General features: G+C 61.7%; 1 protein-coding gene across 1 annotated transcript in view; it reads right to left on the minus strand.

Annotated features, from left to right (window-relative positions):
* Positions 1 to 26,606, minus strand: part of KIAA1549 (KIAA1549 ortholog) — a 173,923-nt gene that overhangs the window by 91,859 nt on the left and 55,458 nt on the right.

The following is a 26,606-nucleotide window of genomic DNA, read 5'->3' on the forward strand; positions in this document are numbered from 1 at the left end:
ATCTGACTGCAGTACCAGCCCCCACCAGCAGAGGCCACCACCTGCACAGACATCAGCGAGGAGCAGACACTGATCTGACTGCAGTACCAGCTCCCACCAGCAGAGGCCGCCACCTGCACAGACATCAGCGAGGGGCAGACACTGATCTGACTGCAGTACCAGCTCCCACCAGCAGAGGCCGCCACCTGCACAGACATCAGCGAGGAGCAGACACTGATCTGACTGCAGTACCAGCCCCCACCAGCAGAGGCCACCACCTGCACAGACATCAGCGAGGAGCAGACACTGATCTGACTGCAGTACCAGCCCCCACCAGCAGAGGCCACCACCTGCACAGACATCAGCGAGGAGCAGACACTGATCTGACTGCAGTACCAGCCCCCACCAGCAGAGGCCACCACCTGCACAGACATCAGCGAGGAGCAGACACTGATCTGACTGCAGTACCAGCCCCCACCAGCAGAGGCCACCACCTGCACAGACATCAGCGAGGGGCAGACACTGATCTGACTGCAGTACCAGCTCCCACCAGCAGAGGCCGCCACCTTCACAGACATCAGCGAGGAGCAGACACTGATCTGACTGCAGTACCAGCCCCCACCAGCAGAGGCCACCACCTGCACAGACATCAGCGAGGAGCAGACACTGATCTGACTGCAGTACCAGCCCCCACCAGCAGAGGCCACCACCTGCACAGACATCAGCGAGGAGCAGACACTGATCTGACTGCAGTACCAGCCCCCACCAGCAGAGGCCACCACCTGCACAGACATCAGCGAGGAGCAGACACTGATCTGACTGCAGTACCAGCCCCCACCAGCAGAGGCCACCACCTGCACAGACATCAGCGAGGGGCAGACACTTATCTGACTGCAGTACCAGCTCCCACCAGCAGAGGCCGCCACCTGCACAGACATCAGCGAGGAGCAGACACTGATCTGACTGCAGTACCAGCCCCCACCAGCAGAGGCCGCCACCTGCACAGACATCAGCGAGGAGCAGACACTGATCTGACTGCAGTACCAGCTCCCACCAGCAGAGGCCGCCACCTGCACAGACATCAGCGAGGGGCAGACACTGATCTGACTGCAGTACCAGCTCCCACCAGCAGAGGCCGCCACCTTCACAGACATCAGCGAGGAGCAGACACTGATCTGACTGCAGTACCAGCCCCCACCAGCAGAGGCCACCACCTGCACAGACATCAGCGAGGAGCAGACACTGATCTGACTGCAGTACCAGCTCCCACCAGCAGAGGCCGCCACCTGCACAGACATCAGCGAGGGGCAGACACTGATCTGACTGCAGTACCAGCTCCCACCAGCAGAGGCCGCCACCTGCACAGACATCAGCGAGGAGCAGACACTGATCTGACTGCAGTACCAGCCCCCACCAGCAGAGGCCACCACCTGCACAGACATCAGCGAGGAGCAGACACTGATCTGACTGCAGTACCAGCCCCCACCAGCAGAGGCCACCACCTGCACAGACATCAGCGAGGAGCAGACACTGATCTGACTGCAGTACCAGCTCCCACCAGCAGAGGCCGCCACCTGCACAGACATCAGCGAGGGGCAGACACTGATCTGACTGCAGTACCAGCTCCCACCAGCAGAGGCCGCCACCTGCACAGACATCAGCGAGGAGCAGACACTGATCTGACTGCAGTACCAGCCCCCACCAGCAGAGGCCACCACCTGCACAGACATCAGCGAGGAGCAGACACTGATCTGACTGCAGTACCAGCCCCCACCAGCAGAGGCCACCACCTGCACAGACATCAGCGAGGAGCAGACACTGATCTGACTGCAGTACCAGCCCCCACCAGCAGAGGCCACCACCTGCACAGACATCAGCGAGGAGCAGACACTGATCTGACTGCAGTACCAGCTCCCACCAGCAGAGGCCACCACCTGCACAGACATCAGCGAGGGGCAGATACTGATCTGACTGCAGTACCAGCCCCCACCAGCAGAGGCCACCACCTGCACAGACATCAGCGAGGAGCAGACACTGATCTGACTGCAGCACCAGCCCCCACCAGCAGAGGCCGCCACCTGCACAGACATCAGCGAGGGGCAGACACTGATCTGACTGCAGTACCAGCTCACACCAGCAGAGGCCACCACCTGCACAGACATCAGCGAGGAGCAGACACTGATCTGACTGCAGCACCAGCCCCCACCAGCAGAGGCCGCCACCTGCACAGACATCAGCGAGGAGCAGACACAGATCTGACTGCAGTACCAGCCCCCACCAGCAGAGGCCACCACCTGCACAGACATCAGCAAGGGGAAGACACTGATCTGACTGCAATACCAGCCCCCACCAGCAGAGGCCGCCACCTGCACAGACATCAGCGAGGAGCAGACACTTATCTGACTGCAGTACCAGCTCCCACCAGCAGAGGCCGCCACCTGCACAGACATCAGCGAGGGGCAGACACTGATCTGACTGCAGTACCAGCCCCCACCAGCAGAGGCCGCCACCTGCACAGACATCAGCGAGGAGCAGACACTGATCTGACTGCAGTACCAGCTCCCACCAGCAGAGGCCGCCACCTGCACAGACATCAGCGAGGAGCAGACACTGATCTGACTGCAGTACCAGCTCCCACCAGCAGAGGCCACCACCTGCACAGACATCAGCGAGAGGCAGATACTGATCTGACTGCAGTACCAGCCCCCACCAGCAGAGGCCGCCACCTGCACAGACATCAGCGAGAGGCAGATACTGATCTGACTGCAGAACCAGCCCCCACCAGCAGAGGCCGCCACCTGCACAGACATCAGCGAGGAGCAGACACTGATCTGACTGCAGTACCAGCCCCCACCAGCAGAGGCCGCCACCTGCACAGACATCAGCGAGGGGCAGACACTGATCTGACTGCAGTACCAGCTCCCACCAGCAGAGGCCGCCACCTGCATAGACATCAGCGAGGGGCAGACACTGATCTGACTGCAGTACCAGCCCCCACCAGCAGAGGCCACCACCTGCACAGACATCAGCGAGGGGCAGACACTGATCTGACTGCAGTACCAGCTCCCACCAGCAGAGGCCGCCACCTGCACAGACATCAGCGAGGAGCAGACACTGATCTGACTGCAGTACCAGCCCCCACCAGCAGAGGCCGCCACCTGCACAGACATCAGCGAGGAGCAGACACTGATCTGACTGCAGTACCAGCCCCCACCAGCAGAGGCCGCCACCTGCACAGACATCAGCGAGGGGCAGACACTGATCTGACTGCAGTACCAGCCCCCACCAGCAGAGGCCGCCACCTGCACAGACATCAGCGAGAGGCAGACACTGATCTGACTGCAGTACCAGCTCCCACCAGCAGAGGCCGCCACCTGCACAGACATCAGCGAGGGGCAGATACTGATCTGACTGCAGTACCAGCCCCCACCAGCAGAGGCCGCCACCTGCACAGACATCAACGAGGAGCAGACACTGATCTGACTGCAGTACCAGCCCCCACCAGCAGAGGCCGCCACCTGCACAGACATCAGCGAGGGGCAGACACTGATCTGACTGCAGTACCAGCTCCCACCAGCAGAGGCCACCACCTGCACAGACATCAGCGAGGGGCAGACACTGATCTGACTGCAGTACCAGCCCCCACCAGCAGAGGCCACCACCTGCACAGACATCAGCGAGGAGCAAACACTGATCTGACTGCAATACCAGCTCCCACCAGCAGAGGCCACCACCTGCACAGACATCAGCGAGGAGCAGACACTGATCTGACTGCAGTACCAGCCCCCACCAGCAGAGGCCGCCACCTGCACAGACATCAGCGAGGAGCAGACACTGATCTGACTGCAGTACCAGCTCCCACCAGCAGAGGCCACCACCTGCACAGACATCAGCGAGGGGCAGACACTGATCTGACTGCAGTACCAGCCCCCACCAGCAGAGGCCGCCACCTGCACAGACATCAGCGAGGAGCAGACACTGATCTGACTGCAGTACCAGCTCCCACCAGCAGAGGCCGCCACCTGCACAGACAACAGCGAGAAGCAGACACTGATCTGACTGCAGTACCAGCTCCCACCAGCAGAGGCCGCCACCTGCACAGACATCAGCGAGGAGCAGACACTGATCTGACTGCAGTACCAGCTCCCACCAGAAGAGGCCACCACCTGCACAGACATCAGCGAGGAGCAGACACTGATCTGACTGCAGTACCAGCCCCCACCAGCAGAGGCCGCCACCTGCACAGACATCAGCGAGGAGCAGACACTGATCTGACTGCAGTACCAGCTCCCACCAGCAGAGGCCGCCACCTGCACAGACATCAGCGAGGGGCAGACACTGATCTGACTGCAGTACCAGCCCCCACCAGCAGAGGCCGCCACCTGCACAGACATCAGCGAGGAGCAGACACTGATCTGACTGCAGTACCAGCCCCCACCAGCAGAGGCCACCACCTGCACAGACATCAGCGAGGAGCAGACACTGATCTGACTGCAGTACCAGCTCCCACCAGAAGAGGCCACCACCTGCACAGACATCAGCGAGGAGCAGACACTGATCTGACTGCAGTACCAGCCCCCACCAGCAGAGGCCACCACCTGCACAGACATCAGCGAGGAGCAGACACTGATCTGACTGCAGTACCAGCCCCCACCAGCAGAGGCCGCCACCTGCACAGACATCAGCGAGGAGCAGACACTGATCTGACTGCAGTACCAGCCCCCACCAGCAGAGGCCACCACCTGCACAGACATCAGCGAGGAGCAGACACTGATCTGACTGCAGTACCAGCCCCCACCAGCAGAGGCCACCACCTGCACAGACATCAGCGAGGAGCAGACACTGATCTGACTGCAGTACCAGCCCCCACCAGCAGAGGCCACCACCTGCACAGACATCAGCGAGGAGCAGACACTGATCTGACTGCAGTACCAGCTCCCACCAGCAGAGGCCGCCACCTGCACAGACATCAGCGAGGAGCAGACACTGATCTGACTGCAGTACCAGCCCCCACCAGCAGAGGCCACCACCTGCACAGACATCAGCGAGGAGCAGACACTGATCTGACTGCAGTACCAGCTCCCACCAGCAGAGGCCGCCACCTGCACAGACATCAGCGAGGAGCAGACACTGATCTGACTGCAGTACCAGCCCCCACCAGCAGAGGCCGCCACCTGCACAGACATCAGCGAGGAGCAGACACTGATCTGACTGCAGTACCAGCCCCCACCAGCAGAGGCCACCACCTGCACAGACATCAGCGAGGGGCAGACACTGATCTGACTGCAGTACCATCCCCCACCAGCAGAGGCCACCACCTGCACAGACATCAGCGAGGAGCAGACACTGATCTGACTGCAGTACCAGCTCCCACCAGAAGAGGCCACCACCTGCACAGACATCAGCAAGGGGCAGACACTGATCTGACTGCAGTACCAGCTCCCACCAGCAGAGGCCGCCACCTGCACAGACATCAGCGAGGAGCAGACACTGATCTGACTGCAGTACCAGCTCCCACCAGCAGAGGCCGCCACCTGCACAGACATCAGCGAGGGGCAGACACTTATCTGACTGCAGTACCAGCCCCCACCAGCAGAGGCCGCCACCTGCACAGACATCAGCGAGGAGCAAACACTGATCTGACTGCAGAACCAGCTCCCACCAGCAGAGGCCGCCACCTGCACAGACATCAGCGAGGAGCAGACACTGATCTGACTGCAGTACCAGCCCCCACCAGCAGAGGCCACCACCTGCACAGACATCAGCGAGGAGCAGACACTGATCTGACTGCAGTACCAGCCCCCACCAGCAGAGGCCGCCACCTGCACAGACATCAGCGAGGAGCAGACACTGATCTGACTGCAGTACCAGCCCCCACCAGCAGAGGCCGCCACCTGCACAGACATCAGCGAGGAGCAGACACTGATCTGACTGCAGTACCAGCCCCCACCAGCAGAGGCCGCCACCTGCACAGACATCAGCGAGGAGCAGACACTGATCTGACTGCAGTACCAGCTCCCACCAGCAGAGGCCGCCACCTGCACAGACATCAGCGAGGAGCAGACACTGATCTGACTGCAGTACCAGCCCCCACCAGCAGAGGCCGCCACCTGCACAGACATCAGCGAGGAGCAGACACTGATCTGACTGCAGTACCAGCCCCCACCAGAAGAGGCCACCACCTGCACAGACATCAGCGAGGAGCAGACACTGATCTGACTGCAGTACCAGCCCCCACCAGCAGAGGCCGCCACCTGCACAGACATCAGCGAGGGGCAGACACTGATCTGACTGCAGTACCAGCTCCCACCAGCAGAGGCCGCCACCTGCACAGACATCAGCGAGGGGAAGACACTGATCTGACTGCAGTACCAGCTCCCACCAGCAGAGGCCACCACCTGCACAGACATCAGCGAGGAGCAGACACTGATCTGACTGCAGTACCAGCCCCCACCAGCAGAGGCCGCCACCTGCACAGACATCAGCGAGGAGCAGACACTGATCTGACTGCAGTACCAGCTCCCACCAGCAGAGGCCGCCACCTGCACAGACATCAGCGAGAGGCAGACACTGATCTGACTGCAGTACCAGCCCCCACCAGCAGAGGCCACCACCTGCACAGACATCAGCGAGGGGCAGACACTGATCTGACTGCAGTACCAGCCCCCACCAGCAGAGGCCACCACCTGCACAGACATCAGCGAGGAGCAGACACTGATCTGACTGCAGTACCAGCTCCCACCAGCAGAGGCCGCCACCTGCACAGACATCAGCGAGGAGCAGACACTGATCTGACTGCAGTACCAGCCCCCACCAGCAGAGGCCGCCACCTGCACAGACATCAGCGAGGAGCAGACACTGATCTGACTGCAGTACCAGCTCCCACCAGCAGAGGCCGCCACCTGCACAGACATCAGCGAGGGGCAGACACTGATCTGACTGCAGTACCAGCCCCCACCAGCAGAGGCCGCCACCTGCACAGACATCAGCGAGGAGCAGACACTGATCTGACTGCAGTACCAGCCCCCACCAGCAGAGGCCGCCACCTGCACAGACAACAGCGAGAGGCAGACACTGATCTGACTGCAGTACCAGCCCCCACCAGCAGAGGCCGCCACCTGCACAGACATCAGCGAGGGGCAGACACTGATCTGACTGCAGTACCAGCCCCCACCAGCAGAGGCCGCCAACTGCACAGACATCAGCGAGGAGCAGACACTGATCTGACTGCAGTACCAGCCCCCACCAGCAGAGGCCGCCACCTGCACAGACAACAGCGAGAGGCAGACACTGATCTGACTGCAGTACCAGCCCCCACCAGCAGAGGCCGCCACCTGCACAGACATCAGCGAGGGGCAGACACTGATCTGACTGCAGTACGAGCCCCCACCAGCAGAGGCCGCCACCTGCACAGACATCAGCGAGGAGCAGACACTGATCTGACTGCAGTACCAGCCCCCACCAGCAGAGGCCGCCACCTGCACAGACATCAGCGAGGAGCAGACACTGATCTGACTGCAGTACCAGCCCCCACCAGCAGAGGCCGCCACCTGCACAGACATCAGCGAGGAGCAGACACTGATCTGACTGCAGTACCAGCCCCCACCAGCAGAGGCCGCCACCTGCACAGACATCAGCGAGGAGCAGACACTGATCTGACTGCAGTACCAGCTCCCACCAGCAGAGGCCGCCACCTGCACAGACATCAGCGAGGAGCAGACACTGATCTGACTGCAGTACCAGCCCCCACCAGCAGAGGCCGCCACCTGCACAGACATCAGCGAGGAGCAGACACTGATCTGACTGCAGTACCAGCCCCCACCAGCAGAGGCCGCCACCTGCACAGACATCAGCGAGGGGCAGACACTGATCTGACTGCAGCACCAGCCCCCACCAGCAGAGGCCGCCACCTGCACAGACATCAGCGAGGGGCAGACACTGATCTGACTGCAGTACCAGCCCCCACCAGAAGAGGCCACCACCTGCACAGACATCAGCGAGGAGCAGACACTGATCTGACTGCAGTACCAGCCCCCACCAGCAGAGGCCGCCACCTGCACAGACATCAGCGAGGGGCAGACACTGATCTGACTGCAGTACCAGCTCCCACCAGCAGAGGCCGCCACCTGCACAGACATCAGCGAGGAGCAGACACTGATCTGACTGCAGTACCAGCCCCCACCAGCAGAGGCCGCCACCTGCACAGACATCAGCGAGGAGCAGACACTGATCTGACTGCAGTACCAGCTCCCACCAGCAGAGGCCACCACCTGCACAGACATCAGCGAGGAGCAGACACTGATCTGACTGCAGTACCAGCTCCCACCAGCAGAGGCCGCCACCTGCACAGACATCAGCGAGGGCAGACACTGATCTGACTGCAGTACCAGCCCCCACCAGCAGAGGCCGCCACCTGCACAGACATCAGCGAGGAGCAGACACTGATCTGACTGCAGTACCAGCCCCCACTAGCAGAGGCCGCCACCTGCACAGACAACAGCGAGAGGCAGACACTGATCTGACTGCAGTACCAGCCCCCACCAGCAGAGGCCGCCACCTGCACAGACATCAGCGAGGGGCAGACACTGATCTGACTGCAGTACGAGCCCCCACCAGCAGAGGCCGCCACCTGCACAGACATCAGCGAGGAGCAGACACTGATCTGACTGCAGTACCAGCCCCCACCAGCAGAGGCCGCCACCTGCACAGACATCAGCGAGGAGCAGACACTGATCTGACTGCAGTACCAGCCCCCACCAGCAGAGGCCGCCACCTGCACAGACATCAGCGAGGGGCAGACACTGATCTGACTGCAGTACCAGCCCCCACCAGCAGAGGCCGCCACCTGCACAGACATCAGCGAGAGGCAGACACTGATCTGACTGCAGTACCAGCTCCCACCAGCAGAGGCCGCCACCTGCACAGACATCAGCGAGGAGCAGACACTGATCTGTCTGCAGTACCAGCCCCCACCAGCAGAGGCCGCCACCTGCACAGACATCAGCGAGGAGCAGACACTGATCTGACTGCAGTACCAGCCCCCACCAGCAGAGGCCACCACCTGCACAGACATCAGCGAGGAGCAGACACTGATCTGACTGCAGCACCAGCTCCCACCAGCAGAGGCCGCCACCTGCACAGACATCAGCGAGGGGCAGACACTGATCTGACTGCAGTACCAGCTCCCACCAGCAGAGGCCACCACCTGCACAGACATCAGCGAGGGGCAGACACTGATCTGACTGCAGTACCAGCTCCCACCAGCAGAGGCCGCCACCTGCACAGACATCAGCGAGGGGCAGATACTGATCTGACTGCAGTACCAGCCCCCACCAGCAGAGGCCGCCACCTGCACAGACATCAGCGAGGGGCAGACACTGATCTGACTGCAGTACCAGCCCCCACCAGCAGAGGCCGCCACCTGCACAGACATCAACGAGGAGCAGACACTGATCTGACTGCAGTACCAGCTCCCACCAGCAGAGGCCGCCACCTGCACAGACATCAGCGAGGAGCAGACACTGATCTGACTGCAGTACCAGCCCCCACCAGCAGAGGCCACCACCTGCACAGACATCAGCGAGGAGCAGACACTGATCTGACTGCAGTACCAGCCCCCACCAGCAGAGGCCGCCACCTGCACAGACATCAGCGAGGGGCAGACACTGATCTGACTGCAGTACCAGCCCCCACCAGCAGAGGCCGCCACCTGCACAGACATCAGCGAGGGGCAGATACTGATCTGACTGCAGAACCAGCCCCCACCAGCAGAGGCCACCACCTGCACAGACATCAGCGAGGAGCAGATACTGATCTGACTGCAGTACCAGCCCCCACCAGCAGAGGCCGCCACCTGCACAGACATCAGCGAGGAGCAGACACTGATCTGACTGCAGTACCAGCCCCCACCAGCAGAGGCCGCCACCTGCACAGACATCAGCGAGGGGCAGACACTGATCTGACTGCAGTACCAGCTCCCACCAGCAGAGGCCGCCACCTGCACAGACATCAGCGAGGAGCAGATACTGATCTGACTGCAGAACCAGCCCCCACCAGCAGAGGCCACCACCTGCACAGACATCAGCGAGGAGCAGACACTGATCTGACTGCAGTACCAGCTCCCACCAGCAGAGGCCGCCACCTGCACAGACATCAGCGAGGGGCAGACACTGATCTGACTGCAGCACCAGCCCCCACCAGCAGAGGCCGCCACCTGCACAGACATCAGCGAGGGGCAGACACTGATCTGTCTGCAGTACCAGTCCCCACCAGCAGAGGCCGCCACCTGCACAGACATCAGCGAGGGGCAGACACTGATCTGTCTGCAGTACCAGCCCCCACCAGCAGAGGCCGCCACCTGCACAGACATCAGCGAGGAGCAGACACTGATCTGACTGCAGTACCAGCCCCCACCAGCAGAGGCCGCCACCTGCACAGACATCAGCGAGGAGCAGACACTGATCTGACTGCAGTACCAGCTCCCACCAGCAGAGGCCGCCACCTGCACAGACATCAGCAAGGGGCAGACACTGATCTGACTGCAGTACCAGCCCCCACCAGCAGAGGCCGCCACCTGCACAGACATCAGCGAGGAGCAGACACTGATCTGACTGCAGTACCAGCTCCCACCAGCAGAGGCCGCCACCTGCACAGACATCAGCGAGGAGCAGACACTGATCTGACTGCAGTACCAGCCCCCACCAGCAGAGGCCGCCACCTGCACAGACATCAGCGAGGAGCAGACACTGATCTGACTGCAGTACCAGCCCCCACCAGCAGAGGCCACCACCTGCACAGACATCAGCGAGGGGCAGACACTGATCTGACTGCAGTACCAGCCCCCACCAGCAGAGGCCGCCACCTGCACAGACATCAGCGAGGAGCAGACACTGATCTGACTGCAGTACCAGCCCCCACCAGCAGAGGCCACCACCTGCACAGACATCAGCGAGGGGCAGACACTGACCTGACTACAGTACCAGCCCCCACCAGCAGAGGCCGCCACCTGCACAGACATCAGCGAGGAGCAGACACTGATCTGACTGCAGTACCAGCCCCCACCAGCAGAGGCCACCACCTGCACAGACATCAGCGAGGAGCAGACACTGATCTGACTGCAGTACCAGCCCCCACCAGCAGAGGCCGCCACCTGCACAGACATCAGCGAGGGGCAGACACTGATCTGACTGCAGTACCAGCCCCCACCAGCAGAGGCCACCACCTGCACAGACATCAGCGAGGAGCAGACACTGATCTGACTGCAGTACCAGCCCCCACCAGCAGAGGCCACCACCTGCACAGACATTAGCGAGGAGCAGACACTGATCTGACTGCAGTACCAGCCCCCACCAGCAGAGGCCGCCACCTGCACAGACATCAGCGAGGAGCAGACACTGATCTGACTGCAGTACCAGCTCCCACCAGCAGAGGCCGCCACCTGCACAGACATCAGCGAGGGGCAGACACTGATCTGACTGCAGTACCAGCTCCCACCAGCAGAGGCCGCCACCTGCACAGACATCAGCGAGGAGCAGACACTGATCTGACTGCAGTACCAGCCCCCACCAGCAGAGGCCACCACCTGCACAGACATCAGCGAGGGGCAGACACTGACCTGACTACAGTACCAGCTCCCACCAGCAGAGGCCGCCACCTGCACAGACATCAGCGAGGAGCAGACACTGATCTGACTGCAGTACCAGCTCCCACCAGCAGAGGCCCCACCTGCACAGACATCAGCGAGGAGCAGACACTGATCTGACTGCAGTACCAGCTCCCACCAGCAGAGGCCGCCACCTGCACAGACATCAGCGAGGAGCAGACACTGATCTGACTGCAGTACCAGCTCCCACCAGCAGAGGCCGCCACCTGCACAGACATCAGCGAGGGGCAGACACTGATCTGACTGCAGTACCAGCCCCCACCAGCAGAGGCCGCCACCTGCACAGACATCAGCGAGGAGCAGACACTGATCTGACTGCAGTACCAGCTCCCACCAGCAGAGGCCGCCACCTGCACAGACATCAGCGAGGGGCAGACACTGATCTGACTGCAGTACCAGCCCCCACCAGCAGAGGCCGCCACCTGCACAGACATCAGCGAGGAGCAGACACTGATCTGACTGCAGTACCATCCCCCACCAGCAGGGGCCGCCACCTGCACAGACATCAGCGAGGGGCAGACACTGATCTGACTGCAGTACCAGCCCCCACCAGCAGAGGCCACCACCTGCTCAGACATCAGCGAGGGGCAGACACTGATCTGACTGCAGTACCAGCTCCCACCAGCAGAGGCCGCCACCTGCACAGACATCAGCGAGGAGCAGACACTGATCTGACTGCAGTACCAGCCCCCACCAGCAGAGGCCACCACCTGCACAGACATCAGCGAGGGGCAGACACTGATCTGACTGCAGTACCAGCCCCCACCAGCAGAGGCCGCCACCTGCACAGACATCAGCGAGGAGCAGACACTGATCTGACTGCAGTACCAGCCCCCACCAGCAGAGGCCACCACCTGCACAGACATCAGCGAGGAGCAGACACTGATCTGACTGCAGTACCAGCTCCCACCAGCAGAGGCCGCCACCTGCACAGACATCAGCGAGGAGCAGACACTGATCTGACTGCAGTACCAGCTCCCACCAGCAGAGGCCGCCACCTGCACAGACATCAGCGAGGGGCAGACACTGATCTGACTGCAGTACCAGCTCCCACCAGCAGAGGCCACCACCTGCACAGACATCAGCAAGGGGCAGACACTGATCTGACTGCAGTACCAGCTCCCACCAGCAGAGGCCACCACCTGCACAGACATCAGCGAGGAGCAGACACTGATCTGACTGCAGTACCAGCCCCCACCAGCAGAGGCCACCACCTGCACAGACATCAGCGAGGGGCAGACACTGATCTGACTGCAGTACCAGCCCCCACCAGCAGAGGCCACCACCTGCACAGACATCAGCGAGGAGCAGACACTGATCTGACTGCAGTACCAGCCCCCACCAGCAGAGGCCACCACCTGCACAGACATCAGCGAGGGGCAGACACTGATCTGACTGCAGTACCATCCCCCACCAGCAGAGGCCACCACCTGCACAGACATCAGCGAGGGGCAGACACCGATCTGACTGCAGTACCAGCCCCCACCAGCAGAGGCCGCCACCTGCTCAGACATCAGCGAGGGGCAGACACTGATCTGACTGCAGTACCAGCCCCCACCAGCAGAGGCCGCCACCTGCACAGACATCAGCGAGGGGCAGACACTGATCTGACTGCAGTACCAGCCCCCACCAGCAGAGGCCGCCACCTGCACAGACATCAGCGAGGAGCAGACACTGATCTGACTGCAGTACCAGCTCCCACCAGCAGAGGCCGCCACCTGCACAGACATCAGCGAGGGGCAGACACTGATCTGACTGCAGTACCAGCCCCCACCAGCAGAGGCTGCCACCTGCACAGACATCAGCGAGGGGCAGACACTGATCTGACTGCAGTACCAGCTCCCACCAGCAGAGGCCACCACCTGCACAGACATCAGCGAGGAGCAGACACTGATCTGACTGCAGTACCAGCTCCCACCAGCAGAGGCCACCACCTGCACAGACATCAGCGAGGGGCAGACACTGATCTGACTGCAGTACCAGCTCCCACCAGCAGAGGCCGCCACCTGCACAGACATCAGCGAAAGGCAGACACTGATCTGACTGCAGTACCAGCTCCCACCAGCAGAGGCCGCCACCTGCACAGACATCAGCGAGGGGCAGACACTGATCTGACTGCAGTACCAGCCCCCACCAGCAGAGGCCGCCACCTGCACAGACATCAGCGAGGAGCAGACACTTATCTGACTGCAATACCAGCCCCCACCAGCAGAGGCCACCACCTGCACAGACATCAGCGAGGAGCAGACACTGATCTGACTGCAGTACCAGCTCCCACCAGCAGAGGCCACCACCTGCACAGACATCAGCGAGGGGCAGACACTGATCTGACTGCAGTACCAGCTCCCACCAGCAGAGGCCACCACCTGCACAGACATCAGCGAGGAGCAGACACTGATCTGACTGCAGTACCAGCTCCCACCAGCAGAGGCCACCACCTGCACAGACATCAGCGAGGGGCAGACACTGATCTGACTGCAGTACCAGCCCCCACCAGCAGAGGCCGCCACCTGCACAGACATCAGCGAGGAGCAGACACTGATCTGACTGCAGTACCAGCCCCCACCAGCAGAGGCCACCACCTGCACAGACATCAGCGAGGGGCAGACACTGATCTGACTGCAGTACCAGCTCCCACCAGCAGAGGCCACCACCTGCACAGACATCAGCGAGGAGCAGACACTGATCTGACTGCAGTACCAGCTCCCACCAGCAGAGGCCGCCACCTGCACAGACATCAGCGAGGGGCAGACACTTATCTGACTGCAGTACCAGCCCCCACCAGCAGAGGCCACCACCTGCACAGACATCAGCGAGGAGCAGACACTGATCTGACTGCAGTACCAGCCCCCACCAGCAGAGGCCACCACCTGCACAGACATCAGCGAGGAGCAGACACTGATCTGACTGCAGTACGAGCCCCCACCAGCAGAGGCCGCCACCTGCACAGACATCAGCGAGGAGCAGACACTGATCTGACTGCAGTACCAGCTCCCACCAGCAGAGGCCGCCACCTGCACAGACATCAGCGAGGGGCAGACACTGATCTGACTGCAGTACCAGCTCCCACCAGCAGAGGCCGCCACCTGCACAGACATCAGCGAGGGGCAGACACTGATCTGACTGCAGTACCATCCCCCACCAGCAGAGGCCACCACCTGCAAAGACATCAGCGAGGATCAGACACTGATCTGACTGCAGTACCATCCCCCACCAGCAGAGGCCACCACCTGCAAAGACATCAGCGAGGATCAGACACTGATCTGACTGCAGTACCAGCTCCCACCAGCAGAGGCCGCCACCTGCACAGACATCAGCGAGGGGCAGACACTGACCTGACTGCAGTACCAGCCCCCACCAGCAGAGGCCGCCACCTACACAGACATCAGCGAGGGGCAGACACTGATCTGACTGCAGTACCAGCTCCCACCAGCAGAGGCCGCCACCTGCACAGACATCAGCGAGGAGCAGACACTGATCTGACTGCAGTACCAGCCCCCACCAGCAGAGGCCGCCACCTGCACAGACATCAGCGAGGAGCAGACACTGATCTGACTGCAGTACCAGCCCCCACCAGCAGAGGCCGCCACCTGCACAGACATCAGCGAGGAGCAGACACTGATCTGACTGCAGTACCAGCCCCCACCAGCAGAGGCCGCCACCTGCACAGACATCAGCGAGGAGCAGACACTGATCTGACTGCAGTACCAGCCCCCACCAGCAGAGGCCGCCACCTGCACAGACATCAGCGAGGAGCAGACACTGATCTGACTGCAGTACCAGCTCCCACCAGCAGAGGCCACCACCTGCACAGACATCAGCGAGGGGCAGACACTGATCTGACTGTAGTACCAGCTCCCACCAGCAGAGGCCGCCACCTGCACAGACATCAGCGAGGAGCAGACACTGATCTGACTGCAGTACCAGCCCCCACCAGCAGAGGCCGCCACCTGCACAGACATCAGCGAGGAGCAGACACTGATCTGACTGCAGTACCACCCCCCACCAGCAGAGGCCGCCACCTGCACAGACATCAGCGAGGGGCAGACACTGATCTGACTGCAGTACCAGCCCCCACCAGCAGAGGCCGTCACCTGCACAGACATCAGCGAGGAGCAGACACTGATCTGACTGCAGTACCAGCCCCCACCAGCAGAGGCCGCCACCTGCACAGACATCAGCGAGGGGCAGACACTGATCTGACTGCAGTACCAGCTCCCACCAGCAGAGGCCGCCACCTGCACAGACATCAGCGAGGGGCAGACACTGATCTGACTGCAGTACCAGCTCCCACCAGCAGAGGCCGCCACCTGCACAGACATCAGCGAGGAGCAGACACTGATCTGACTGCAGTACCATCCCCCACCAGCAGAGGCCACCACCTGCAAAGACATCAGCGAGGATCAGACACTGATCTGACTGCAGTACCAGCTCCCACCAGCAGAGGCCACCACCTGCACAGACATCAGCGAGGGGCAGACACTGACCTGACTGCAGTACCAGCCCCCACCAGCAGAGGCCGCCACCTACACAGACATCAGCGAGGGGCAGACACTGATCTGACTGCAGTACCAGCCCCCACCAGCAGAGGCCGCCACCTGCACAGACATCAGCGAGGAGCAGACACTGATCTGACTGCAGTACCAGCCCCCACCAGCAGAGGCCACCACCTGCACAGACATCAGCGAGGGGCAGACACTGACCTGACTACAGTACCAGCCCCCACCAGCAGAGGCCGCCACCTGCACAGACATCAGCGAGGAGCAGACACTGATCTGACTGCAGTACCAGCTCCCACCAGCAGAGGCCGCCACCTGCACAGACATCAGCGAGGAGCAGACACTGATCTGTCTGCAGTACCAGCCCCCACCAGCAGAGGCCGCCACCTGCACAGACATCAGCGAGGGGCAGACACTGATCTGACTGCAGTACCAGCTCCCACCAGCAGAGGCCGCCACCTGCACAGACATCAGCGAGGAGCAGACACTGATCTGACTGCAGTACCAGCTCCCACCAGCAGAGGCCGCCACCTGCACAGACATCAGCGAGGGGCAGACACTGATCTGACTGCAGTACCAGCTCCCACCAGCAGAGGCCGCCACCTGCACAGACATCAGCGAGGGGCAGACACTGATCTGACTGCAGTACCAGCTCCCACCAGCAGAGGCCGCCACCTGCACAGACATCAGCGAGGAGCAGACACTGATCTGTCTGCAGTACCAGCCCCCACCAGCAGAGGCCGCCACCTGCACAGACATCAGCGAGGGGCAGACACTGATCTGACTGCAGTACCAGCTCCCACCAGCAGAGGCCGCCACCTGCACAGACATCAGCGAGGGGCAGACACTGATCTGACTGCAGTACCAGCTCCCACCAGCAGAGGCCGCCACCTGCACAGACATCAGCGAGGAGCAGACACTGATCTGTCTGCAGTACCAGCCCCCACCAGCAGAGGCCGCCACCTGCACAGACATCAGCGAGGAGCAGACACTGATCTGACTGCAGTACCAGCCCCCACCAGCAGAGGCCGCCACCTGCACAGACATCAGCGAGGAGCAGACACTGATCTGACTGCAGTACCAGCTCCCACCAGCAGAGGCCACCACCTGCACAGACATCAGCGAGGAGCAGACACTGATCTGACTGCAGCACCAGCCCCCACCAGCAGAGGCCACCACCTGCACAGACATCAGCGAGGGGCAGACACTGATCTGACTGCAGTACCAGCCCCCACCAGCAGAGGCCGCCACCTGCACAGACATCAGCGAGGGGCAGACACTGATCTGACTGCAGTACCAGCCCCCACCAGCAGAGGCCGCCACCTGCACAGACATCAGCGAGGGGCAGACACTGATCTGACTGCAGTACCAGCCCCCACCAGCAGAGGCCGCCACCTGCACAGACATCAGCGAGGAGCAGACACTGATCTGACTGCAGTACCAGCCCCCACCAGCAGAGGCCACCACCTGCACAGATATCAGCGAGGAGCAGACACTGATCTGACTGCAGTACCAGCCCCCACCAGCAGAGGCCACCACCTGCACAGATATCAGCGAGGAGCAGACACTGATCTGACTGCAGTACCAGCCCCCACCAGCAGAGGCCACCATCTGCACAGACATCAGCGAGGAGCAGACACTGATCTGACTGCAGTACCAGCTCCCACCAGCAGAGGCCACCACCTGCACAGACATCAGCGAGGAGCAGACACTGATCTGACTGCAGTACCAGCTCCCACCAGCAGAGGCCACCACCTGCACAGACATCAGCGAGGAGCAGACACTGATCTGACTGCAGTACCAGCCCCCACCAGCAGAGGCCGCCACCTGCACAGACATCAGCGAGGGGCAGACACTGATCTGACTGCAGTACCAGCTCCCACCAGCAGAGGCCGCCACCTGCACAGACATCAGCGAGGAGCAGACACTGATCTGACTGCAGTACCAGCTCCCACCAGCAGAGGCCGCCACCTGCACAGACATCAGCGAGGGGCAGACACTGATCTGACTGCAGTACCAGCTCCCAACAGCAGAGGCCGCCACCTGCACAGACATCAGCGAGGAGCAGACACTGATCTGACTGCAGTACCAGCCCCCACCAGCAGAGGCCGCCACCTGCACAGACATCAGCGAGGAGCAGACACTGATCTGACTGCAGTACCAGCTCCCACCAGCAGAGGCCACCACCTGCACAGACATCAGCGAGGAGCAGACACTGATCTGACTGCAGTACCAGCCCCCACCAGCAGAGGCCGCCACCTGCACAGACATCAGCGAGAGGCAGATACTGATCTGACTGCAGTACCAGCCCCCACCAGCAGAGGCCACCACCTGCACAGACATCAGCGAGGAGCAGACACTGATCTGACTGCAGTACCAGCCCCCACCAGCAGAGGCCACCACCTGCACAGACATCAGCGAGGAGCAGACACTGATCTGACTGCAGTACCAGCCCCCACCAGCAGAGGCCACCACCTGCACAGACATCAGCGAGGAGCAGACACTGATCTGACTGCAGTACCAGCCCCCACCAGCAGAGGCCGCCACCTGCACAGACATCAGCGAGGGGCAGGCACTGATCTGACTGCAGTACCAGCTCCCACCAGCAGAGGCCGCCACCTGCACAGACATCAGCGAGGAGCAGACACTGATCTGACTGCAGTACCAGCCCCCACCAGCAGAGGCCGCCACCTGCACAGACATCAGCGAGGAGCAGATACTGATCTGACTGCAGTACCAGCTCCCACCAGCAGAGGCCACCACCTGCACAGACATCAGCGAGGAGCAGACACTGATCTGACTGCAGTACCAGCCCCCACCAGCAGAGGCCGCCACCTGCACAGACATCAGCGAGGGGCAGACACTGATCTGACTGCAGTACCAGCTCCCACCAGCAGAGGCCACCACCTGCACAGACATCAGCGAGAGGAAGATACTGATCTGACTGCAGTACCAGCTCCCACCAGCAGAGGCCGCCACCTGCACAGACATCAGCGAGGGGCAGACACTGATCTGACTGCAGTACCAGCTCCCACCAGCAGAGGCCGCCATCTACACAGACATCAGCGAGGAGCAGACACTGATCTGACTGCAGTACCAGCCCCCACCAGCAGAGGCCGCCACCTGCACAGACATCAGCGAGGGGCAGACACTGATCTGACTGCAGTACCAGCCCCCACCAGCAGAGGCCGCCACCTGCACAGACATCAGCGAGGGGCAGACACTGATCTGACTGCAGTACCAGCCCCCACCAGCAGAGGCCGCCACCTGCACAGACATCAGCGAGGGGCAGACACTGATCTGACTGCAGTACCAGCTCCCACCAGCAGAGGCCGCCACCTGCACAGACATCAGCGAGGAGCAGACACTGATCTGACTGCAGTACCAGCCCCCACCAGCAGAGGCCGCCACCTGCACAGACATCAGCGAGGAGCAGACACTGATCTGACTGCAGTACCAGCCCCCACCAGCAGAGGCCGCCACCTGCACAGACATCAGCGAGGGGCAGACACTGATCTGACTGCAGTACCAGCTCCCACCAGCAGAGGCCACCACCTGCACAGACATCAGCGAGGGGCAGACACTGATCTGACTGCAGTACCAGCTCCCACCAGCAGAGGCCGCCACCTGCACAGACATCAGCGAGGAGCAGACACTGATCTGACTGCAGTACCAGCCCCCACCAGCAGAGGCCGCCACTTGCACAGACATCAGCGAGAGGCAGACACTGATCTGACTGCAGTACCAGCCCCCACCAGCAGAGGCCGCCACCTGCACAGACATCAGCGAGGAGCAGACACTGATCTGACTGCAGTACCAGCTCCCACCAGCAGAGGCCGCCACCTGCACAGACATCAGCGAGGGGCAGATACTGATCTGACTGCAGTACCAGCCCCCACCAGCAGAGGCCGCCACCTGCACAGACATCAGCGAGGAGCAGACACTGATCTGACTGCAGTACCAGCTCCCACCAGCAGAGGCCGCCACCTGCACAGACATCAGCGAGGGGCAGATACTGATCTGACTGCAGTACCAGCCCCCACCAGCAGAGGCCGCCACCTGCACAGACATCAGCGAGGAGCAGACACTGATCTGACTGCAGTACCAGCCCCCACCAGCAGAGGCCGCCACCTGCACAGACATCAGCGAGGGGCAGACACTGATCTGACTGCAGTACCAGCTCCCACCAGCACAGACATCAGCGAGGAGCAGATACTGATCTGACTGCAGTACCAGCCCCCACCAGCACAGACATCAGCGAGGAGCAGACACTGATCTGACTGCAGTACCAGCCCCCACCAGCAGAGGCCGCCACCTGCACAGACATCAGCGAGGAGCAGACACTGATCTGACTGCAGTACCAGCCCCCACCAGCAGAGGCCGCCACCTGCACAGACATCAGCGAGGAGCAGACACTGATCTGACTGCAGTACCAGCTCCCACCAGCAGAGGCCGCCACCTGCACAGACATCAGCGAGGAGCAGACACTGATCTGACTGCAGTACCAGCCCCCACCAGCAGAGGCCGCCACCTGCACAGACATCAGCGAGGAGCAGACACTGATCTGACTGCAGTACCAGCCCCCACCAGCAGAGGCCGCCACCTGCACAGACATCAGCGAGGAGCAGACACTGATCTGACTGCAGTACCAGCTCCCACCAGCAGAGGCCGCCACCTGCACAGACATCAGCGAGGAGCAGACACTGATCTGACTGCAGTACCAGCTCCCACCAGCAGAGGCCACCACCTGCACAGACATCAGCGAGGGGCAGACACTGATCTGACTGCAGTACCAGCTCCCACCAGCAGAGGCCGCCATCTGCACAGACATCAGCAAGGAGCAGACACTGATCTGACTGCAGTACCAGCTCCCACCAGCAGAGGCCACCACCTGCACAGACATCAGCGAGGGGCAGACACTGATCTGACTGCAGTACCAGCTCCCACCAGCAGAGGCCACCACCTGCACAGACATCAGCGAGGAGCAGACACTGATCTGACTGCAGTACCAGCCCCCACCAGCAGAGGCCACCACCTGCACAGACAACAGCGAGGAGCAGACACTGATCTGACTGCAGCACCAGCCCCCACCAGCAGAGGCCACCACCTGCACAGACATCAGCGAGGAGCAGACACTGATCTGACTGCAGTACCAGCCCCCACCAGCAGAGGCCGCCACCTGCACAGACATCAGCGAGGAGCAGACACTGATCTGACTGCAGTACCAGCTCCCACCAGCAGAGGCCACCACCTGCACAGACATCAGCGAGGAGCAGACACTGACCTGACTGCAGTACCAGCTCCCACCAGCAGAGGCCGCCACCTGCACAGACATCAGCGAGGAGCAGACACTGATCTGACTGCAGTACCAGCTCCCACCAGCAGAGGCCACCACCTGCACAGACATCAGCGAGGGGCAGACACTGATCTGACTGCAGTACCAGCCCCCACCAGCAGAGGCCACCACCTGCACAGACATCAGCGAGGAGCAGACACTGATCTGACTGCAGTACCAGCTCCCACCAGCAGAGGCCCCCACCTGCACAGACATCAGCGAGGGGCAGACACTGATCTGACTGCAGTACCAGCTCACACCAGCAGAGGCCACCACCTGCACAGACATCAGCGAGGAGCAGACACTGATCTGACTGCAGTACCAGCCCCCACCAGCAGAGGCCGCCACCTGCACAGACATCAGCGAGGAGCAGACACTGATCTGACTGCAGTACCAGCTCCCACCAGCAGAGGCCACCACCTGCACAGACATCAGCGAGGAGCAGACACTGATCTGACTGCAGTACCAGCCCCCACCAGCAGAGGCCACCACCTGCACAGACAACAGCGAGAGGCAGACACTGATCTGACTGCAGTACCAGCCCCCACCAGCAGAGGCCGCCACCTGCACAGACATCAGCGAGAGGCAGATACTGATCTGACTGCAGTACCAGCTCCCACCAGCAGAGACCACCACCTGCACAGACATCAGCGAGGAGCAGACACTGATCTGACTGCAGTACCAGCCCCCACCAGCAGAGGCCACCACCTGCACAGACATCAGCGAGGAGCAGACACTGATCTGACTGCAGTACCAGCTCCCACCAGCAGAGGCCGCCACCTGCACAGACATCAGCGAGGAGCAGACACTGATCTGACTGCAGTACCAGCTCCCACCAGCAGAGGCCGCCACCTGCACAGACATCAGCGAGGGGCAGACACTGATCTGACTGCAGTACCAGCCCCCACCAGCAGAGGCCGCCACCTGCACAGACATCAGCGAGGGGCAGACACTGATCTGACTGCAGAACCAGCCCCCACCAGCAGAGGCCGCCACCTGCACAGACAACAGCGAGGAGCAGACACTGATCTGACTGCAGTACCAGCTCCCACCAGCAGAGGCCGCCACCTGCACAGACATCAGCGAGGGGCAGACACTTATCTGACTGCAGTACCAGCCCCCACCAGCAGAGGCCGCCACCTGCACAGACATCAGCGAGGGGCAGACACTGATCTGACTGCAGTACCAGCTCCCACCAGCAGAGGCCGCCACCTGCACAGACATCAGCGAGGGGCAGACACTGATCTGACTGCAGTACCAGCTCCCACCAGCAGAGGCCGCCACCTGCACAGACATCAGCGAGGAGCAGACACTGATCTGACTGCAGTACCAGCCCCCACCAGCAGAGGCCGCCACCTGCACAGACATCAGCGAGGAGCAGACACTGATCTGACTGCAGTACCAGCCCCCACCAGCAGAGGCCGCCACCTGCACAGACATCAGCGAGGAGCAGACACTGATCTGACTGCAGTACCAGCTCCCACCAGCAGAGGCCCCCACCTGCACAGACATCAGCGAGGGGCAGATACTGATCTGACTGCAGTACCAGCCCCCACCAGCAGAGGCCGCCACCTGCACAGACATCAGCGAGGAGCAGACACTGATCTGACTGCAGTACCAGCCCCCACCAGCAGAGGCCACCACCTGCACAGACATCAGCGAGGGGCAGACACTGATCTGACTGCAGTACCAGCCCCCACCAGCAGAGGCCGCCACCTGCACAGACATCAGCGAGGAGCAGACACTGATCTGACTGCAGTACCAGCCCCCACCAGCAGAGGCCGCCACCTGCACAGACATCAGCGAGGAGCAGACACTGATCTGACTGCAGTACCAGCTCCCACCAGCAGAGGCCGCCACCTGCACAGACATCAGCGAGGAGCAGACACTGATCTGACTGCAGTACCAGCTCCCACCAGCAGAGGCCGCCACCTGCACAGACATCAGCGAGGAGCAGACACTGATCTGACTGCAGTACCAGCCCCCACCAGCAGAGGCCGCCACCTGCACAGACATCAGCGAGGAGCAGACACTGATCTGACTGCAGTACCAGCCCCCACCAGCAGAAGCCACCACCTGCACAGACATCAGCGAGGAGCAGACACTGATCTGACTGCAGTACCAGCCCCCACCAGCAGAGGCCGCCACCTACACAGACATCAGCGAGGAGCAGACACTGATCTGACTGCAGTACCAGCTCCCACCAGCAGAGGCCACCACCTGCACAGACATCAGCGAGGAGCAGACACTGATCTGACTGCAGTACCAGCTCCCACCAGCAGAGGCCGCCACCTGCACAGACATCAGCGAGGAGCAGACACTGATCTGACTGCAGTACCAGCCCCCACCAGCAGAGGCCACCACCTGCACAGACATCAGCGAGGAGCAGACACTGATCTGACTGCAGTACCAGCTCCCACCAGAAGAGGCCACCACCTGCACAGACATCAGCGAGGAGCAGACACTGATCTGACTGCAGTACCAGCTCCCACCAGCAGAGGCCGCCACCTGCACAGACATCAGCGAGGAGCAGACACTGATCTGACTGCAGTACCAGCTCCCACCAGCAGAGGCCGCCACCTGCACAGACATCAGCGAGGGGCAGACACTGATCTGACTGCAGTACCAGCTCCCACCAGCAGAGGCCGCCACCTGCACAGACATCAGCGAGGAGCAGACACTGATCTGACTGCAGTACCAGCTCCCACCAGCAGAGGCCGCCACCTGCACAGACATCAGCGAGGAGCAGACACTGATCTGACTGCAGTACCAGCCCCCACCAGCAGAGGCCACCACCTGCACAGACATCAGCGAGGAGCAGACACTGATCTGACTGCAGTACCAGCCCCCACCAGCAGAGGCCGCCACCTGCACAGACATCAGCGAGGGGCAGACACTGATCTGACTGCAGTACCAGCCCCCACCAGCAGAGGCCGCCACCTGCACAGACATCAGCGAGGAGCAGACACTGATCTGACTGCAGTACCAGCCCCCACCAGCAGATGCCGCCACCTGCACAGACATCAGCGAGAGGCAGACACTGATCTGACTGCAGTACCAGCTCCCACCAGCAGAGGCCGCCACCTGCACAGACATCAGCGAGGGGCAGACACTGATCTGACTGCAGTACCAGCCCCCACCAGCAGAGGCCGCCACCTGCACAGACATCAGCGAGGGGCAGACACTGATCTGACTGCAGTACCAGCTCCCACCAGCAGAGGCCGCCACCTGCACAGACATCAGCGAGGAGCAGACACTGATCTGACTGCAGTACCAGCCCCCACCAGCAGAGGCCGCCACCTGCACAGACATCAGCGAGAGGCAGATACTGATCTGACTGCAGTACCAGCTCCCACCAGCAGAGGCCGCCACCTGCACAGACATCAGCGAGGGGCAGACACCGATCTGACTGCAGTACCAGCCCCCACCAGCAGAGGCCGCCACCTGCACAGACATCAGCGAGGGGCAGACACTGATCTGACTGCAGTACCAGCTCCCACCAGCAGAGGCCACCACCTGCACAGACATCAGCGAGAGGCAGACACTGATCTGACTGCAGTACCAGCCCCCACCAGCAGAGGCCTCCACCTGCACAGACATCAGCGAGGAGCAGACACTGATCTGACTGCAGTACCAGCCCCCACCAGCAGAGGCCGCCACCTGCACAGACATCAGCGAGGAGCAGACACTGATCTGACTGCAGTACCAGCCCCCACCAGCAGAGGCCGCCACCTGCACAGACATCAGCGAGGAGCAGACACTGATCTGACTGCAGTACCAGCCACCACCAGCAGAGGCCGCCACCTGCACAGACATCAGCAAGGGGCAGACACTGATCTGACTGCAGTACCAGCCCCCACCAGCAGAGGCCGCCACCTGCACAGACATCAGCGAGAGGCAGACACTGATCTGACTGCAGTACCAGCCCCCACCAGCAGAGGCCGCCACCTGCACAGACATCAGCGAGGAGCAGACACTGATCTGACTGCAGTACCAGCCCCCACCAGCAGAGGCCGCCACCTGCACAGACATCAGCGAGGAGCAGACACTGATCTGACTGCAGTACCAGCTCCCACCAGCAGAGGCCACCACCTGCACAGACATCAGCGAGGAGCAGACACTGATCTGACTGCAGTACCAGCTCCCACCAGCAGAGGCCACCACCTGCACAGACATCAGCGAGGAGCAGACACTGATCTGACTGCAGTACCAGCTCCCACCAGCAGAGGCCACCACCTGCACAGACATCAGCGAGGAGCAGACACTGATCTGACCGCAGTACCAGCCCCCACCAGCAGAGGCCGCCATCTGCACAGACATCAGCGAGGGGCAGACACTGATCTGACTGCAGTACCAGCCCCCACCAGCAGAGGCCACCACCTGCACAGACATCAGCGAGGAGCAGACACTGATCTGACTGCAGTACCAGCCCCCACCAGCAGAGGCCGCCACCTGCACAGACATCAGCGAGGAGCAGACACTTATCTGACTGCAGTACCAGCTCCCACCAGCAGAGGCCGCCACCTGCACAGACATCAGCGAGGGGCAGACACTGATCTGACTGCAGTACCAGCCCCCACCAGCAGAGGCCGCCACCTGCACAGACATCAGCGAGGAGCAGACACTGATCTGACTGCAGTACCAGCCCCCACCAGCAGAGGCCGCCACCTGCACAGACATCAGCGAGGAGCAGACACTGATCTGACTGCAGTACCAGCCCCCACCAGCAGAGGCCGCCACCTGCACAGACATCAGCGAGGAGCAGACACTGATCTGACTGCAGTACCAGCCCCCACCAGCAGAGGCCACCACCTGCACAGATATCAGCGAGGAGCAGACACTGATCTGACTGCAGTACCAGCTCCCACCAGCAGAGGCCGCCACCTGCACAGACATCAGCGAGGAGCAGACACTGATCTGACTGCAGTACCAGCCCCCACCAGCAGAGGCCGCCACCTGCACAGACATCAGCGAGGAGCAGACACTGATCTGACTGCAGTACCAGCCCCCACCAGCAGAGGCCGCCACCTGCACAGACATCAGCAAGGGGCAGACACTGATCTGACTGCAGTACCAGCCCCCACCAGCAGAGGCCGCCACCTGCACAGACATCAGCGAGGAGCAGACACTG

Source organism: Anomaloglossus baeobatrachus, chromosome 4 (genome assembly GCF_048569485.1).
Source record: "Anomaloglossus baeobatrachus isolate aAnoBae1 chromosome 4, aAnoBae1.hap1, whole genome shotgun sequence".
Lineage (NCBI taxonomy): Eukaryota > Metazoa > Chordata > Amphibia > Anura > Aromobatidae > Anomaloglossus > Anomaloglossus baeobatrachus.